The sequence below is a fragment of the Python bivittatus genome, unplaced genomic scaffold, assembly GCF_059951505.1.
Source record: "Python bivittatus isolate LINGU-HERP-01145 unplaced genomic scaffold, Pbiv_v1 ctg000340_np1212, whole genome shotgun sequence".
NCBI classification, from domain to species: domain Eukaryota; kingdom Metazoa; phylum Chordata; class Lepidosauria; order Squamata; family Pythonidae; genus Python; species Python bivittatus.
The window spans coordinates 3,772,950-3,791,529 of NW_028277056.1; the positions used below are offsets into that span (position 1 = coordinate 3,772,950).

At 46.7% G+C, this 18,580-nt stretch overlaps 1 long non-coding RNA gene across 1 annotated transcript; it reads right to left on the bottom strand.

Moving 5' to 3' along the window:
• Window positions 1–4,938: 4,938 nt before the first annotated feature.
• LOC148216034 (uncharacterized) lies at window positions 4,939–16,738 on the bottom strand. Its single transcript, XR_015796067.1, has 3 exons — window positions 15,805–16,738; window positions 12,490–12,767; window positions 4,939–12,328 (listed from the first exon to the last, which is right to left on the bottom strand). It is a non-coding gene; the product is annotated as an uncharacterized LOC148216034 (long non-coding RNA).
• Window positions 16,739–18,580: the final 1,842 nt, after the last annotated feature.

The window sequence follows — 18,580 nt, forward strand, 5'->3', positions numbered from 1 at the left end:
TCCATTCTTAGCAAGGGAAACAGACTAGTCCTTCTCTCTCTGCCCAGCCTACCTGACAAGGTTGTTGTGAAAGGAAGGCAGGATGTAAATCTAAATGAGAGAGTCTCTGCAGTGCACTGGGGAAGGTGCTGGATTAGGAGTGGGGAGCTTCTGGTACCCCCTCGGCCACCAAACTCCCTGGGGGACTTTGGCCCAGCCCCTCCCTCTAATAGGACCTCTCCCAAGGTAGTTGTGAGAAAACATATAGGAAAGGAAATGCATTACATACTGCCTTGAGCTCCTGGAATATCCATCTAACAAATCAATAATAATAATAATAATAATAATAATAATAATAATAATAATAATAATAGTAAGGCATTCCATTATTCCTGAATTTGGGGGCAAAGATTAGCATCAAACCAGGGGTGTCCTTGGGGGATGGAGTCAAAAAAACCAGGGTGGTGGCTGTCAATGTACATTGCGCACATAAAAATGTGGTGGCCCTTTGATTGCATAGCGGCGGCAGCCATCTTGACCTTTTTGACCATGGACCTCCTGGCCTTCCAGCCACCTCCCCAGGGGCATGGCGCTTCCTTGCAACCTTGTCTTCCAAAACCTGAACGATGTTTAAACTCAGCTCTGAAGTTAAACCGTTTCGAAATGTTCTGTTTTCCTCCATCTTTAGCAAGATGGATGAAGCACCACCCTAGTACGGGCGACACGGTCTGTCATTCATGAGACACTCCCTCATATGGCCATTAGGGGTTACCATGCAAAACCTTTGCAAAGGCTTCACTTTTTTGCAATTGAATCTCTGCAATAGCCAAGCGCCCGCCTCGTACCCTTGCCAAGAACATTTCGTGCCCCCCTCCCCCAATTTCCATCAGAAACGGCACCGCTCCTCTCCCTGGGCGCCAGGCCTCCCATCGCCCTCTCGGTCTGAGAAATGCAAAGCCTCCCGTGAAGTGGCAGGGCTGTGCGAGGCGTCTGCGCTCCTCTTTATTGGAGGCAAATATTTCCATAGTTCAGCAAACACCGTCTCCTGACCGGCTGTGTTGACAGATGGCTATTCAGCGGCAGAAGAAAGGGGGACCGTTGGGAGAGAAAGTGTTTCCTCGTCCAGCCGTGAGCACCAAAGTCCCCGGATCACGCACTCAGATCTGCGATGTGTGAAGCTGAGTCTTTCACACAACGCTTGGGGACCGGTGTTGTTATTATTATGGTTAGGCAAACTGCGATGCTTATCTCTGATGGCAACTGCTGGAGACGGAGGCGCTGATTCGATGGGTCCCTTGGAGGCACGCAGGGACCTTGGTGGGTTTCAAAGGGGGCTGGAGGTTATTCCTGAGGGTCCACTGCACGGTCCAACTGAGGGCTTGGTTGTCACCTGGAATAGGAGGGCGACCGAGGCCTTGGATCAGATCACACCCATGAGCCCTCTTGACTTTTTTGGATCCTGTCACTCTCCATGGTTTATAGAAGGCCAGAGGGAGATGAAGAGGATTAAGAGACACCTGGAGCACCACTGGTGGAGAATGAAGAATGAACTCGACCAAACACAGGTGCGAGCCGCTATAAAGGCCTACCTTGTGGAGGTAACGCAGTGAAGCATCAGTAGTTCTCTGCCCTTATTGTGCCCATGAATAGTTCTCTGCCCTTATTGTGACCAGTGGCCCTGTTTCAGGTGACCAGAGCCTTCTTGGGTAGAGGGGACTCTGGGATACATCTCCAGGGCCACGCAGAGAAGTTTGCAGAGCATCTGTTGGGCAAAATCGCTCAGATTCATTCCCAGCCAGATGCCAGTCTTGGTACAGGTCCTGTGGAGATGCCTGAGGCAACGTCTTGCCATGTTATCTGGGAAGAGTTTGAACCTGTCAGGCCTGGAAGCGGACAGTGAGCTTGGCCACCTGTTTATGAGATCCATGCCCTTCTTGGTTGGCAAAAGCTTCCAGGGAGAGAACATGTGGCTGGGTTTCAGCCATGGTAAATTCTTCTCTGGGGAGGGTGCCAGCACCCTTTAAAGAGGCGTTGGTCCACCCTCTCCTCAAGAAGCCATCACTGGACCCAACCATTCTGGACAATTTTCATCCAGTATCCAATCTTCCCTAAAATGTTGAGAAGGTGATCTCATCACAGCTTCTGAGGGTCCTGGATGAAGTGGATGATCTGGACCCCTTTCAGTCAGGTTTCAGGCCTGGGTATGGGACTGAGACAGCATTGCTTATGCTTTTTGATGACCCCTGGCAAGAGCGGGATGGGAGTAGTGTGTCCATCCTTGCTCTTCTTGACCCCTCAGTGGCCTTTGATACCATCGACCATGGTATCCTTCTGGACCAGCCATGGGGTTGGGAGTGGGTGGCCCTGTGTTGAGCTGGTTCTCTTCCTTCCTCGGTGGCCGGTTTTAGTCAGTGTTGTTTGGGGGCAAGAGGTCCCATCCTCAGCCCCTAAATTGTGGGGTTCCACGGGGTTCAGTACTCTCTCCGCTCCTGTTTAACACCTACATGAAGCCACTGGGTGAGGTCATGGGGTGAGGTATCATCAATATGCTGATAATACCCAATTGTACATCTCTGTCCCTGGTGAATTAAGCGATGTGGTGGACATTTATCCCGGTGTCTGGAGGCTGTGAGGGTCTGGGTGGGGAACAACAGGCTTCAACTGAACCCTGGTAAGACTGAGGGGCTTTGGGTTTGGGGGCCTGCTGGTTCAAGGACTATACCTTGATTCTCAACCTTTTTGAAGCTGCCGCCCCCCTAAGGAGCGGAAAATTTTTCAACGCCCCCTCCTTTGTGAAAATCCTGTAATTTAGGGTATGGGGAGGGGGGGGGAGTTACTGAATTATAAAAGGCAAAAATTTTAAGTAATTTTTTTCAGTAGACTTACACACCAGATTTGTTCGATTTAACTCGATACTTTTGCCCTGGAAGGTAATTGCATTCCTTTTATTAAAATTAAAATGACTAATGCAAAAAAAATGAACCGAACGAAAAGCAACTCAAGAAACATGGGTCAAATCAAACATTCATATTGAAAGGATGCTCAATGCACGCGCTGCGATTAACCGCGCGGGAAAACAGCTGACGCATGCGCCGTGCTGGTTGGGATCGGAGAAGAATCGTAGTGTCGAGTTCTTCAAGGTCAGACGAAATACAAATTCGTCTCACCATTCTTAGAAGTGCGTGAGGGCAGCCGTCGCGTAAGTTTGTTTTATTGCTGGTACAAATGGTGTAAACCGGATAATCGATTTAATAAATTTTGGGGGGAGTTTAAAATTAAGTTCGAATGCCAAAACATGCTCATCGCCCCTCTACCGCCCAAAACATGCCCACCGCCCCTCAGCATCCTCCCACCGCCCCCGTTGAGAACCAATGGACTATACCATCTTGGGTTCTGGATGGGGCTGCGCTTCCCCAGAGAGATCCAGTGCGCAACCTGGGGGTCCTCCTGGACTCATGACTCTTGCTTGAGGAGCAGGTGGCAGTCGTGGCCAGGAGGGCCTTTGCACAGCTTCGAGTTGTGCACCAGTTGTGCCCATTCCTAGATCAGGAGGCTCTACACTCAGTCACTCATGCCCTGGTCACCTCCCACATGGATTACTGTAATGCGCTCTACGTGGGGCTGCCCTTGAAGAGTATCTGGAAACTTCAGTTGGTGCAAAATGTAGTGGTGCAGGCAGCTATGTGCACGCCTAGATCTGTGCACGTTACACCTCCGCTCCAGAAGCTGCATTGGCTCCCAGTGTGCTTCCGGGTCCAGTTCAAGGTGCTGGTGATAACCTATAAACCCCTACATGGCATGGGGCCAGGTTATTTGAGGGGTCGCCTCTCCCCAGTGACATCTACCCGTCCCATTGGGGCCCGACCTTGACGACCTTCCAGAAGGGCCTGGAGCCCATACAATGGCTGGACAGTTCTTGAATGGCTGTGCTCTCCCAGTGATTGCCCTGTGTGGTTTTTAATTGTTTAATTGTTTTTAAATGCTTGCATCATCTGTATGGCTGTTTTATGTTTTTGATTCTTTGGTACTGTCGATGTTTTAATTGTCGGCTGCCCAGAGCCATGAACGTGAGAAGGGCAGCTATATAAATTGAATGAATGAATGAATGAATGAATGAATGAATGAATGAATGAATGGATGGATGGATGGATGGATGGATGGATGGATGAAGATTCACAGGTCAAATGCTCTCATCCAGTCCTGGTGGGGGCCCCCAATTTTTCCTTATTTATTGAGGCTAATCCCACCTTTATGGAAAGTGTTGTGGCTGAACCACTGAACCTGTTTCATCCCCCGTTTTTTAAACGTTGCGGAGGATTTGTTTACACTCTATTTGCGCTAATTGTTAGCATTCTGTATTTCCTAAATTTCTCTCAGGACGACTAGCCTGGGGGAGACAGGGTGTAAGGTGGCCTATTCACTAACGCTCTCCTCCCTTGAAAGTTCAGTTTGCATCAAGTTTCTAGTCCCTTTGATTTCTGAAGATCTGACCAAGAGCACCAAGCAGTGTTCTACCCAGTTTCTCCTTGCAAAGTAATACTGTTAAATATCTTGAAGGATATTGATTTTCATATTTTGTTGTTTAAGGGTGAACTTGACTTCCACTGCCTCACCACAAAACATCTGAGGGGAACATCTGGTTTCACTGTCTTCCCAAAGACTCTTAATGTCTTTGGGAACTGCAAAGTAATTGTGTTTTGTCTACAGGTCATGTGCAGGGAAATGCCTGTGGTGAGCGCTCACACACCCACCAATTTAACACACTACAGCTGTTTGCACACATTTTGCAGTGCTGCAAACATGTTGCCTGTGATCATGCAACACGCGATGCCATGCCCACATGCACACAAAATTAACCACAGTTAGCACAACCAAATTGATCCTGTGTGAACGAGTGGAAATTCATGCACATTGTGAATGTCTTCAAATAGATGTACTTTTAGAGTGTGTTGTTTTCTAAAACGTGCATATTTGCAAGCAATTTCCCGTGATGCATTTTAAATGTCTATCTACCGCTACACAGTTTTGTGGCTACCTTAAGGGCAAACACCCTGGGGTAACTTAAACATAATAAATATAATAAAAGGCATTCAATCGTTAAAATATTCCAAATGTTAAAACACTCCCCTAAAATACTACAACTTCTATTCCATCCAGAATCCCAGGAATCAGACTAAATCAGGGGAAAACCCCAAAGCCATATACTTCCTCCTAATTTTTTTTTTTTTTAGCACATGTTTCGAATCGTAGAGTGCCTCTCCAAATCTGGACTCATGCACTGTCAAGGGTAGGTGAGGTTTTTCTTCCTGCATTGATTTGAAGATCCAGACTGGGAATAAAATTGCACTTGAATGTTTTTCTCCGTGGATGACAAAACATCGACAGTGCTTAATGGGTGGGGGCCTTGCATTTGACCTAACAAAATATTTGGACAGGGAACAGCTCAGATGTTGTCATCAATGGTTAAGTAACTTTACAGATCTAGTAAAACCAGACTCCAGTGGAGATATCAACAAGGTTGGTATTTATCTTCATTGGCAAAACAAACTGGTTAAGTGTCATGCTCAGTCCCTTTACTGATTCAAACGTTTCGCAAGGGGAGACTTGCTTTCCAGACCAATTCATGGAAATCCATTCTTTTAAATGAAATTGTAACATGAAAGCGGGGGGGGGGGGGAGCTTGTTGTTGTTTAGTCGTTAAGTCGTGTCCGACTCTTCGTGACCCCATGAACCATATTGCGCCAGGCCTTCCTGTCCTTCACTGCCTCCCTGAGTTTGCTCAGTTTCGTGCTCATTGCTTCAGTGATGCCATCTAACCATCTCATCCTCTGCCGTCCTCTTCTCCTTTTGCCTTCAATCTTTCCCAGCATCAGGGTCTTCTCCAAAGAGATCTCTCTTCGCATTAGGTGGCCAAAATATCTGAGCTTGAGCTTCATTATCGATCCTTCCAATGAGCAATCAGGGTTGGAATCCTGTCATCTCCACTAGCTTTGTTGTTAGCAATGCTTCCTAAGGCCCACTTGACTTCACTCTCTAGGATGTCTGGCTCAAGGTCAGTGATCACACCAGCGTGGACATCAGGGACATTAAGATCTTTCTTGTATAGTTCTTCTGTGTATTCTTGCCACCTCTTCTTAATCTCTTCTGCTTCTGTTAGGTCCCTGCCTTTTTTGTCCTTTATCATGCCCATCTTTGCACTAAACGTTCCTTTCATATCTCCAATTTTCTTGTAGAGATCTCTAGTCTTCCCCATTCTATTGTTTTCCTCAATTTCTTTGCATTGTTCATTTAAGAAGGCCTTCTTATCTCTCCTGGCTATTCTCTGGAAATCTGCATTCAGTTGCTTATATCTTTCCCTTTCACCCTTGCTTTTTGCATTCCTTCTTTCCACAACTATTTGTAAAGCCTCATCAGACAGCCATTTTGCTTTCTTGCATTTCTTTTTCTTTGGGATGGTTTTAGTTGCTGCCTCCTGTACAATGTTACGGACCTCCGTCCATAGTTCTTCAGGCACTCTGTCTACCAAATCTAATCCTCTAAATCTATTCATCACCTTCACTGTGTAGGGGGGGGAGCAAAAGGCAATAATTTAAAATCCCTTTGAACAGGAGCCGTAAAGGAAAACTGCCACCAGTCACTGAATATTTACTAAGGATTAGGCAGTCACAAATAATAAATTGGCATCTGGCAATATTTAATGGAGAAATCAATGGGCGTGCCAACCCAAATCTGAAACGTCGGTGAGTTCAACAGGACAGGAGCCCTGCAGTCACAACCATGGTTGCAAATGGAGGGGGTTGTTTCTCGATATTTTAAAACTGTAAGTCCTAAAATAGACAATGTAGTAGGAGAAAACAGAACTCTGAAATCTCAGAAAAATACCCCACAGAATGCTGGCCCTGCTCATGTGGCATTATACCTTGGCCACTGCAATGCCAGGCTACCCCAACGTGTGCAGAAAGCCCCCAATAAAGGCAGCCCAACCCTCTGCTCCATATTAAAGCTTCCCAAGAATTATTTATTACATTTTAATTTGCTGATCCAAGGAAGCCCAAACCTCTCCAATTTACTGGTCTCCAGGAAGCTCGCCTGCAGGGCACAAAGCCAGTGACCTGCTTGTTGCCCCACCTGTTCAGATAATGTAATGGCATGTGGGAATGACCTCGGGAGACGGGGCCAAGAGGCACTGCCAAGGGAATGGTCAGATAAGAGGGGGCATAGCCCGCAGCTGCATAGTGGACAGGGCAAGAGGCTCAGAAGGGACCCTCCCTAATTTCTCGGCTGCAAAGGAAACAGCGGGAGATTTATACTTTCAGACTTGCTAGATTCTGCTAATGTAGCTTTATAATAAAGCAGAATTAGCTCATCTGGTCATGTTTCCTGTCTAGTCTATCTGGTAAGGCTAACATCAATCTGCCCTAGTTTCTCAGGCTGTAAAGGAGACGGTGGGAGATTTGTACTTTCAGACTCGCAAGATTGATGTCTACCAAGGTCTTTCCCACAAATCATTACAGATAAACTCTCCTTGCTGGTTCTTCAGCCCAGTGTTTCTCAGCCTCAGCAATTTTAAGACACGCTGGCTAGGGAATTCTGGGAGTTGAAGTCCACAGATCTTAAAGTTGCTGAGATTGAGAAACGCTGCTTTAGACTGGGTTGGCGTCTTCGTAGCTCAGTAATACGCAACACCTGCCCAACGGGAAAGATCCAACTCTGCTCAGAATGTCCATTTTACCTGTTTCATTTGCAAAAGCAATAAAGGGACTTAGGGCACATTAATGACAGACATGCTTATTAAATAAAGTCCCCTTCAAGTGGCCCTTGACTCCTGGGGACTCCACCGACAACAGTACTTTCGTGGAACCACAGAACTATAGAGTTGGAAGGGACCCCAAGGTCTAGGCCTAGGCCACCCCCTGCCATGTGCAGGAAAGCCTATTAAACCATCCATGAGAGGTGGTGGTCCAGCCTGTTCTTTAGCCTTTAAAGAGATGGAGAACCCAAAATCTCCATAGGTAGTCCAGTGGGACTAATCTTACTATGAGTTAAGGTTAGCTACAACTTGTACCAGTGCACTGTTAGAAGATCTGAAAGACCAGGTTAGGGACAGATCGTCATGGGGAACATCTGTTTATGTAGTTGCTAAGAGTTGACAACAACTCAATGGCACATAATCAATCAATCAATCAACAACTTGTACCCATTACTTCCGAGCCTAGTTCCTTTGATTGTGGAAAACTGTTTTTGACCATCTTCTCTTTATGTACCCAAACATGGCTAGCATCTCCCTTCTAGGTCTTCTCTTCTCCAGACTGAGCCTCCCCAGTTCCTTCAGCCTGTCCTTGTAGGACATGTTCTTCCATCCATTGGTGGCCCTCCTCTGAACCTTCTCTAACCTGTCAACATCCTTCTGGAAATGTGGTGCCCAGAATTGCACCCAGCACTCCAGGTGTGGTGGTCTCACCAGTGCAGACTGGGGGGAAGAAGGATTTTGATGCTTCTTCTGATGCAACCCAGAACTGCCTTAGTCCTTCTAGTGAGTATCTCAAGACAGCTTTCTTGGTGATAGAGATCTGGTTTGCCTTCTTCCAGGACTTTCTTTAAACTTTAGTTATAACCCTGGATTTCCTGCTTATCTCCATCCAAATACTAACCAGATCAGCATCCCAGCATTAGATGATGTTACGATAATAAATAGCAACAAGTGAAAAGTCAACCTTTAAGGTGGCCAATGCAACATATTCTCTCAATATATTCTGCGCAATCTATTCTCTTTTCCTGTAATGTGCAAATGTTTCCTCTTCCTTCCCCCACCCCCACCCCGACTCTATGGGAGAAAACTGGGGTGATTTGAAAGCAGGGGGGAAAATGAATTTTGCCTCCTTGGCTGACACTGGAAATACTTGTGTTGGTGACTTCTAGCAAGGCACATTTAATTCTCCTGATCTCTCTTAAAAAGAGATTTAATCCTCTCTTTGCTCCTTTACATTTTCTCTCTGAAAGGAACTCGTTTGTATTAACTGGAGCAAATATGTAAGATGAGGGTTTATAATAATATGGATATGAATAACAAACTGCAGCAAACTTTTCCTTGGACTCAAACAGAACAGCTCCAGCAAAGATGAAAGCAGAACTTCAGTCTCTTTCCCTTTTTTTGAGTCTGAAAATTTGGGGGAAATGAAAGATCTTTAATCAGCTCTCTGGGAAGAAGCAAACTTATTTTAGCAGTTATGCATCCTACCTCAAACTATAGCCAGATCAAAAGGAGGGCTGCAGAGGACTGTAAAATGAGCTGCTGCAGAAGTAGGTGCTCTGTTAGGGTATCTACAAAGGGGTCAAAAAAGTCAAGATGGGTGCTGCCCCATCCTCTTAACTTTTTGATCTCCTTGCAGATGACCCTAGGCCACAAAAAAACGTTTGGGAGATGCATGGGGCAGGGCTCCATGGCTGCACATCCAAGACTGAATTGGCCCCTTCCGATTGTATAATTCTATAGAAATAAGAGTTATAAATAATACATCTCCTTTCAGCTGGATCCAGATTTTCATTGAATGAAATGAGGGTCAGAGCGGTGCATCAGTAGGGTTTAATTTTTCAAGCAGGCCTGCAACGTCAATGGGAGGGGGATTATTCCTCCCACCTTATGCTCGCCACACGCGTGTTGATGAGGACTTGAGTCACATCAGTTTACATCCTGCTCCGCTGTTCTAAGTCAATGGCTTGTAGCTGACGTGGATGCCCAGCGCGGTCCAAAGTCAACACAAGCTCTCATTTTCAGGAAGAATTGAGAAATGCTGCTTTTGTCCCCAGCTCGCTTCCCAGCAGGACTTTGATCCATCAGATCACTTTTTAAAAAGTTGCTTAGCTTTTGGCTGGGATGACTCCTTGGTTTTGGATAAGGAAGATCAGAGACACAGTTCAAAGCCCCATATTTCCTCTCAAGGAAGCAAAAGAAGCCGAGGTTGAATTGTGGCAAGACAGAGGTGTTGTTTGTGCAGAGACAACAACAGTCCCTGGGTGTCTCTACCTTAGCTCAAGATGTGATGGCATGCTTCCCAACTGAGGAGGACCACAAAGGTGGGAGGGCTCCTGGACTTACCGTTCCACCCAGATCAACAGGTGGAGCTGTGACCAGACCTGAAGCCCTTTTTTGGAGCAGGAGGCTTTCGCTATGGTGACTCAGGTTCTCATTACCCATAGATTGCTGCAGTGTGGAGTCCTTGGTGCTCTCTGAGCTTGATGGCTGCCTTTCAGACATGTCATTACCCAACTAGGGAACATCATCAACAACATCATCGCCAGTCACCCAGCTCAGGAGCACCAAGAACTCCGCAGTTCAACCCTGAGCTACAGAGATTATCTTCTAGTGTTACTCCAATGTGCTCTACTAGGGGCTGCCCTTGAAGACTGCCCAGCAACTGCCTGGTGGGCAGTGGTTTAGCAGGACCGCACCTCTATGGGCTGCCGAGGACCATTCAAGGTGATCCTTTTAAGCCACAAAGCCCTTCAAGCTGGGGGTCCAGGATTTCTATCAGGTTGTCTTCTCCAAGATGATTTTGGTTGGCCGGCTTGTTCTACTCACAAGAAGATGCTCTGAGTACTGTATCCTCTGTCTGGGAGGTGAAGGGGAGGGCGGTCACAGAAGAATTCTTCTCCAGGATCATGGGGGTGTGTGTGGGTGTGTGTGACTGCATTCATGCAATTGAAGCCTTGCCTCTTTAGTAGGTGCTTCATGGAGCTTTGATTTTGTGGTCATGGCTGTCATTGGACTTTTCACACACACACACACATACACACACCCCAACAGTCTTGCAGCTGACACTGAAATATGTCTCAGAGTACCGACCTGGCAGATGAATCTTCTTTAAGACAAAACTAGTCCAGATCAGCCCCTGCCCCCTGCTCCCCCCCACCGCCACCAGGCCAGGGCTGCTGTTACTTAGAAGAAGAAATAATGGCCAGTTTAAGACTTTTCCCCTTCTTGATTGGTAGGGAAAGGATTCTGTTCTCTTCCTCGCAAATCCAAGTTCTCATCAAATGGAAGGCTTTTGCCAAAGGAAAAATTACATCCAAGCGTGCCAAACTCTGGGTTCTGATGAAAAAAAGATAATTAAAATTATGGCTGGTGAAGAAACATTCAGTAAACACAGCTCCTTTCTCAAGCAATTATCTTTTAAGAAATGACCTTAAATGCATAGTGGGGATCTAAGCTTGTAGACGAGGGAGAATGTTATTTGCTTCTAGAGGTTTGGTTAAAAAAAATGGGCAGGGTGAGGGAAGAAAAATCAGTCTAATGTATAATGCAAGAGGCAGGGGTTTTTTTTCAGGGGTTTTGGCTTTAAAATGCTGTGGGTTCCTACAGTTTTGCAATTCCGTACCAACGATTGAGGAAGTCTGCTACTTGTAAAATTTGGCAACTGGAACAAATGGAGGTAAGTAATTTGCACACACTTTGCACTAATCTTGGGGGGAGTTAAAAGGAGGCTGAATGCCCCACCATACCCAGGAGAAATCTACTTTACTGCCTGGTATTGACCGATTGATGGTTTATATGCCATCACATCTTAGCACCCACATCTTCTCCATGATTTTCTGTCCCCAACCTGGCCCTTCAAGCCTTCCAATGGTGCACCCATCGCTGCTGTAACTGACTTCACCCTCTTTGCTGCTGGTCATCCTCTTCTTCTCTTTCCTTCACCTTTTCCCAGCATTATAGATTTCTCCAGGGAGCTGGGTCTACGTTGATTGATTGATTACCTGCCATCAGGTCACTGTTGACTCTTAGCAACCACATAGAACATGAAGATCTGCCCCTAACCTGGTCCTTCAAGTCTTCCGATGGCGCTCCCACCCGCATCGCTACTGTGATTCCTCCACCTGTTGGCCACTCTCTTCTCTTTCCCTCCACCTTTCCCAGCACCAGGACCTTCTCTAGGGAGCTGGGTCTTCACATCATGTGTCCAAATTGGATAATTTGAGCCTGGTCATTTGTGCCTCAAGGGAGAACTCTGGGTTGATTTGTTTGATGATCCAATCTTTTCCAGCCTGTCCACAGCAAGAAATATATAAAGGGACATTATGCAAAAGCTTCAGAAGATGACTTTGGAGAGGGTAGCTATGGAATGGATGAAGTTTGTAAAATTACGAATTCCTTGATGCTGCCCTTTGATTGACGATACGAAGCACATCATCAGCCAGTGTGCTAATGGAGTTCCCTGCCAATGTTGTGGGCGAGAGAATGAGATCCAGTCACAGAGCAGAGGGAGAAGAAACAGGATACTGGTTAGATGGACCTTGGATCAGAGCTAGCACGTCCCTTCATATCTTCTTCTGTTCTTAAATGTTATCTGTGCTGCATTTAAAAAAAAGCAGAAATTGGCAAGCTGAATCCAAACAGCCCACCAGAGTTGGGTCATCAGAAATCGGTCAGAAGTGAATCACCAGAGGTTGTTCCCACCTCACCCTGGATCTGGAGACCTTCCTTTTTGGGGCTGTTTCAGCCAAACCACCCACCTGACCTCCATCTTTCTGAATGGCCATGAGATGGTGTTGGATAACCACAGCCCTGATTCAGGGACCCGACAGGATGTGGCTGAACACGTTGCTCCAAAAAATCTGAGCGGTTTGCTTTTTTTTCAGGGTCTGGAGAAGCTCAACTTTTTCTTGTTTTTCCCAAAAGGGAAGGAGCACAAGAGAGCAGCTTTGTACTTCAGAGCTGCAGTGGTTTCTGCACAGACAGAAGGCTGATTAACACAATTCGTGGTGTTCATCCAATAAACTTAACCCGTTTCCTGAAAAAAAAAACACATCTGGATTCAGGCAGGACAATGAAACAGAAGGGAACCCAAAGGCTACGTGTTCCCAACAGGCTAAGCCACAACTAAGCTAATGCAGACAGTAGGTTTGTAGCAACCATGGTGAAGCGAGTGTGTTAAGCATGGCCTGTGGATGGAGGGGAAAAGCCACCGATTATTTTCTCTTAATGGGTGTAGGAAGGGGCTGTTCAGCCACTCTCAGGTCTCCCCAACTAACAGGTTGCACCTAGGACATTTCAGTCAAGCTATTTCTGAACACGGGTCTAGTGCTCTTTTGAAAGCATGCTAAACATGTCCAAAAATTGTCTGGCTCACTGTTTCTCAACCTTGGCAACTTTAAGATGTATGGACTTCAACTCCCAGAATTCCCATACTGGCTGGGGAATTCTGGGAGTTGAAGTACATACATCTTAAAGTTGCCACGGTTGAGAAACACTGGTCTGGCTGATAGGTCACAGGTCCGGAAGAACAGCATGGGGCGAAGCAGGAGGGAGCCCCCCACTGCCCTGAGAACCCCACGAAGAATGTCCAATTCTCACTTTTGCCTTTATAATCACCCAATCTTGGGGGCCGTAAAGGGTTGCAAAGGGGTGTTGAGGGGCCACACGCAGCCCAGACTAGTAGGTTCTCCACCCCCAGCTTAGATTCTGTGAATTTGGGCTTGACGAAGAATTTAGCCTCCTCCAACTGCCTTTTTCTATTCCCGGTGATCTATCCCAGCCAACAGCTGCAAAGGATTGGAGGGCAATAAGATTGGCTCTGCTTCATCAGTTTAGGCTTGTGTTACTCTGTCTGGTTAGTTGCTGAGAGGCTGAAGAGGAGAATCTTTTGTCCTGCAGCATCAAATGCTCTGAAAAAGGTTGAGCGGGGCAAGGACTGGAACACGCGGCCCCCGGATTCTCTTGTGCGGCCCCAGCAGTCGGTGCTGAAAATCCCCAAGGCTGTTTCTTGTGACAAATAACATTGTGGGGGTCCTGAAGGAGAAAGCCTAAATTCAGCCATGACTCTCCCCAATTCCTCTGGGGAAAAAAATGGAGAACAGGGAGGAGGGGCTGGATTTATTCTCCATGTAACCAAGGACAGGACAAGAGCCAGCCGGTGGAACCTTTGCAAAGAGAGACCCACCCTCAAAATAAGGAGGAAATTCCTGACCACGGCAGATATGGACCAATGGATCAGCTTGCCTCCAGGAGTCATGGAAGAGTTGCAGGGGTTGGACTAGGTGACCTCCAAGAACCCTTCCAACTCTATGGTTCAGCTTTGCCCCTGCATGTAACATGATTTCACCCCTTTGGGTCACTCCCTCTGCCTCTGACATCTCTACTCCCCCAAAAGGGATCCACCCCCAATGTTGCTTACTGTAACATCGCTTTTCCCCTTGAAATAAGCTTCACAGTGACTGCATTCACACAACTGGGTCAGCAAAGGAGGTAGAGGCTGCATTCGCACGTGTGAACCTTGGTTAGTGTTAACTTGGTTTATTTTTTGTAACTGTGTTGGGCAAACCTAGCCTGTTTGCTTAGTTTATCATTCAGTGCATTGTGGAAATCCAGGGTGAATTCACTACAGGTCATCCTAGTTTAGCAACCACAATTGGGACCAGAAACTTGGTCTTTAAGCAAAGTGGTCGCTAAGTGAAACTGCCACTGCGCTTATGACCTTACTTCAGCTTTCCTTTGCTTTACACACCTGCGAAGGTTGTAAATGTGAGGATTGGTCATAAAGTTACTTTTTCATCACTGTAGTAACTGTGAATGGTTGCTAAATGAGGCAGTTGGTAAACAAGGACTACCTGTAACCTGATTTAATGTGTTGTGTGAACACAGTCAGAGTTAGGACACCATTCATGCACTATGTCATTTAGTTCCTCCCTGATGTTCCTGCAAAAATAGGAAGACTGTTACTCTGAATTTTGTTTGATTTCTACTCTTAGATTTTATCATGTTTTTAACGTTTTTATGTAGGACATCCAGATAGTATTGAACATTACTAATTTTGATTGCATAAGCAAAGCAGCTGCTGCTGCTGTTTTGGTGGTCCTCCTGCATCTGGAAGATTGGAAGTCATGTGTGGAAGAGGTTGGCTGCCCTCATCTCACCAAGGTTGTTGAAGCTGCTGAGAAATGCCAGCTGGGCCAAGCAAACTGACTCCCTCTGCTTGTGGACTGGCCTTAAATTGAGCCCACCAAGGCCAGCTGCGCTTTCAGGAGTTTGGCAAACAGCTTTTCTGGTTTGCAAGACAGACTCAGTTTCATGTTCACCTGGTTGGGATGCTGGGATGGGAAAGAAGCATTTCCTCCGGCAACAGACAGTTGAGGCTGGCTTAGTCCCTCCCTTCCTTGTTTCCTCCCTCCCTCTTTTCCTTCTTCTCTCCTTTCCCTCTTCCCTTCCCTTCCCTTCCCTTCCCCTTCCTTCCTTCCTCTGCTCCTCCTCTCCTCTCCTCTTCCCCGCCTTTCCATAAGACGCGAAAGCCCACCGCGGACCCCGGAAGGGCGCCGGCGAGCGCTCGAGAGGGCTCCTCGCCCCGAGAGAAGCGCCGGGCCTTGCCGGGGCCTCAGGGCCGGGGCGAGGGGCGCCTTCCTCCTCCTCCCCGCGCTGGGGTCCGGCTGCCGCCTCCGCTGCGGGAGCCGCGCGGCCTCGTGGAGCGCGGAGATGCTCGAGCCGCGGAGATGCTCGGGCGGCCGGGCGGCGCGGGCTGGACCTGCCGCAGGACGCGGAGGGAGACCCGCCCGGGCGGCTCCGGCGCCGCCGCCGCCGCCTGCCCGACCCCCGGCCCTCTGCGCGCGCCCGGTCGAAGCAGCCCCTTTCGTGCCTTCGCGGCTTCTGCCAGTCCGCGGGGAGCCGCTCATCGACCCCGCCGCCGCAGCCCCCCCCGCCCCTGCGCTCGAGGCTTCCTTCAGCGCAAGTGCGGGGCCCCCGCGCACGGGGCCCCTCGAAGGACCCGGTTCAAGTCCCCAAGTTTGCTGGGCCAGAAAACGGCGGGGGGGGGGTGCGGGGAGAAAACAGATCGTCACCATCATCGCCGCCCCCACCACCATCTTCGTCACGTTGGCGTTCGCGGTCTCCAGATTTCTTCGCAGGGGGGAGGAACGGCGTTTCCCGCGGATTCAGCGCAGTTTCTGGCATGATCAGCGCCTCCCGCCTGTCCGTGGAACTGGAGAGGAGATTTAGGAAGCGCCGGCCTTTTCCGATCTCCTGGGCGCCTCTTTCGGCGTCATTATGACGCTTTCCATAAACATCTGATGAAGAGGAGAACCTCCTGGTGTGCCTGGACCGGTGATGCTAAAAGCGTCGTCTGAGTCGGTTTGCACGTGTACGTGCTCCATACAAGCAGGGCGGTCTATAGGGCAATAAGGCGTCAAAAAAGATCAAGTTGGCTGCTGCAACTGTGTAATTGAAGTCTTCCTCCTCTTTTACCTGTGTATGTCTTTTTAACATTGTACACACCCAGGATTGTTTTGAACTGAACGGCTTTACAAATTCAATACATCAAATTAAATTAAACTAAGAATGGAATTAATTTTATATTAATAGTATACAGATCCTTTTTTCTGTTTTTCCTTAATCTTTTCCTTATGCTTAATTTAATCACTGAAACGTGTGTTGTTTTTTAAATTGTATAATGATTTATTGATGTGTTATTTTTTTATTGCGTGTTACACTTCACTACTTAAAAAAAATCTATGAATAGCAAAACTTGAAGCCTCATTATTACTTCATTCAGAAGCCAGAGCAAAAAGGGTATTTCAGTTTAATGTCATTATTGGTCCAGAAAGGTCTGCTCAGGTCTCTGTTACACTGCATTTTTATCATCTCATGGTGAGTGCCAAGAGGTGACTTGCACATATGAACATTATGCAAAATGTACTAAATTAGATATGTTCTTGGTTTCTGTTTTTATATTTAAAAGGTTGAAGTCATTTTAAAAATAAAGAGGACATATCTTGAATCTGCTCTTTAACAACAGGTGTTTTTCCATCTATGTAAAATAATCCTCTTTGCCAACTTTTCTGCATGCGGCAGAAACTTATCAGCAGTGGTGTGTAAAAAACAGGTAGCTTCTTTCCTAAAAATCTCTTCTAGTTGCTTTCATGCCAATGGCTGGGGAATTCTGGGAGCTGAAGTCCACACATCTTAAAGCTGCCAAGGTTGAGAAACCCTGGTCTTGTGGTGAAGGCCCCAGGCTAGAAAGCAGGAGGCGGTGAGTTCCAGTCCTGCCTTAGGCATGAAAGCTGTCTGGGTGATTTTGGGCCAGTCCCTCTCTCTCAGCCCAACTTACCTCACAGGGTTGTTGTTGTGGGGAAATAGGAGGAGGGAGTATGATGTATGTTCACCACCTTGAGTTATTTATAAAAAAATAATAAAGGTGGGATAAAAAAACCTTTAAAAAAAGCTCCTGATCTCACCCTTGTTCTTCTGGCCTGTTGACAGGAAGCAACTTCTAATATTTTGTGATCCAATGTTGGAGGCCATTCTGTGAAATTTTATTCTGAACACAACATCAGTGTGGGGTTTGTTTCTTTCTTTTGTGCCAGCCTGGGCAAAAACCTGATCAAGATCCCTGGGTGTACTTTGGGAACCCTGACTCGTGCGAAAGCCACCTTGTTCCCATCAGCCGAAAAGGTCTTGCTGATGGCATCAGATGGCATATTCTGCTAGTGAGGCTGGTCCAAGCAAACGAGGCGTGAGAAAACACACACTTTCCAAGCGGGAGGCATGGCCTTTCCAGGCTGGCGGGCATGGATCACATGGCCTGGGTTTCATTTATTTAGTTATTCATTCCTTTGGATTAATTAGCTGCCCAACTCCAATGGGTTATGGCTAAGCAGGCAGGTGGGCAATCTTTGTGGCAAGGACATGGGGGAGAAGTGACTGACGTTGGCTCCGATCAGGAGTGCAAATGAGACAGGAGCAAAGCTTGAATGGTTTCTGGATTCTTCTGGATCACCAGTAGAAGAAATCTTATTCCTTTCAATATGTTGTGGGTCACGCTGCAATTCAGCCCAAAATGTGGGCTATGCAGCAGGTTACAAATACTAGACTATTATTAATAAAAGATTAGGTTCCCTGTAGGAGCAATAGTCATACTCTTCTGGAAAGGCTTTGTTGCTTTTTGAGGGGTGACTTCAGGGAAGGGGTCAAAAAAGTCAAGATGGAGCCCACAACCATGAGGTTGAAGCTCCGCCCCCTTTTTTAACATGCATCACCGTGCATGTAAAAGGAGGGGGTGAAACTATCTATATACATCCCATATTAATCAAACATTGAACAAATCTCTACATTAAGAAAGAATAATGTTTAAGAATGATTCTCTAATGTTACAAGATATCATAAAATCTATGCCATCGAAGAACATATTGAGTCATTTTGGATTAGCCGATAAAATTGCCTTTTCAAAAATGGATACCTTACACATATCTTGAATCCAGTTCTTAATAACAGGAATATCATTTTTTATCATCCTTTTTTAATGTAGATGGGGAAATGGGTTTGACATTTGATTAATATGTGACCTATATAGATAGGTTCCCCCTTTTCTACCTATTATTTTGTTTTTTGTTAACTTGGGTGCCTGGGTTTTTTTGTAGTTTTTCATGTATTTCTTTTTCTGTTTTTTGTGTATTGTATTCTTTTGTATTCTTTTTCTGTTTTTTTGCATAAAACTTGTTAAATATATATATTTTTTAAAAAGTGAAAGGGGTGGGGCTTTGACCCATGTTGCGGCCCAACATCTTGACTTTTTTGACCCCCCGCGCACATCCCACTTCAATTGAAAATTGAATGGGACAA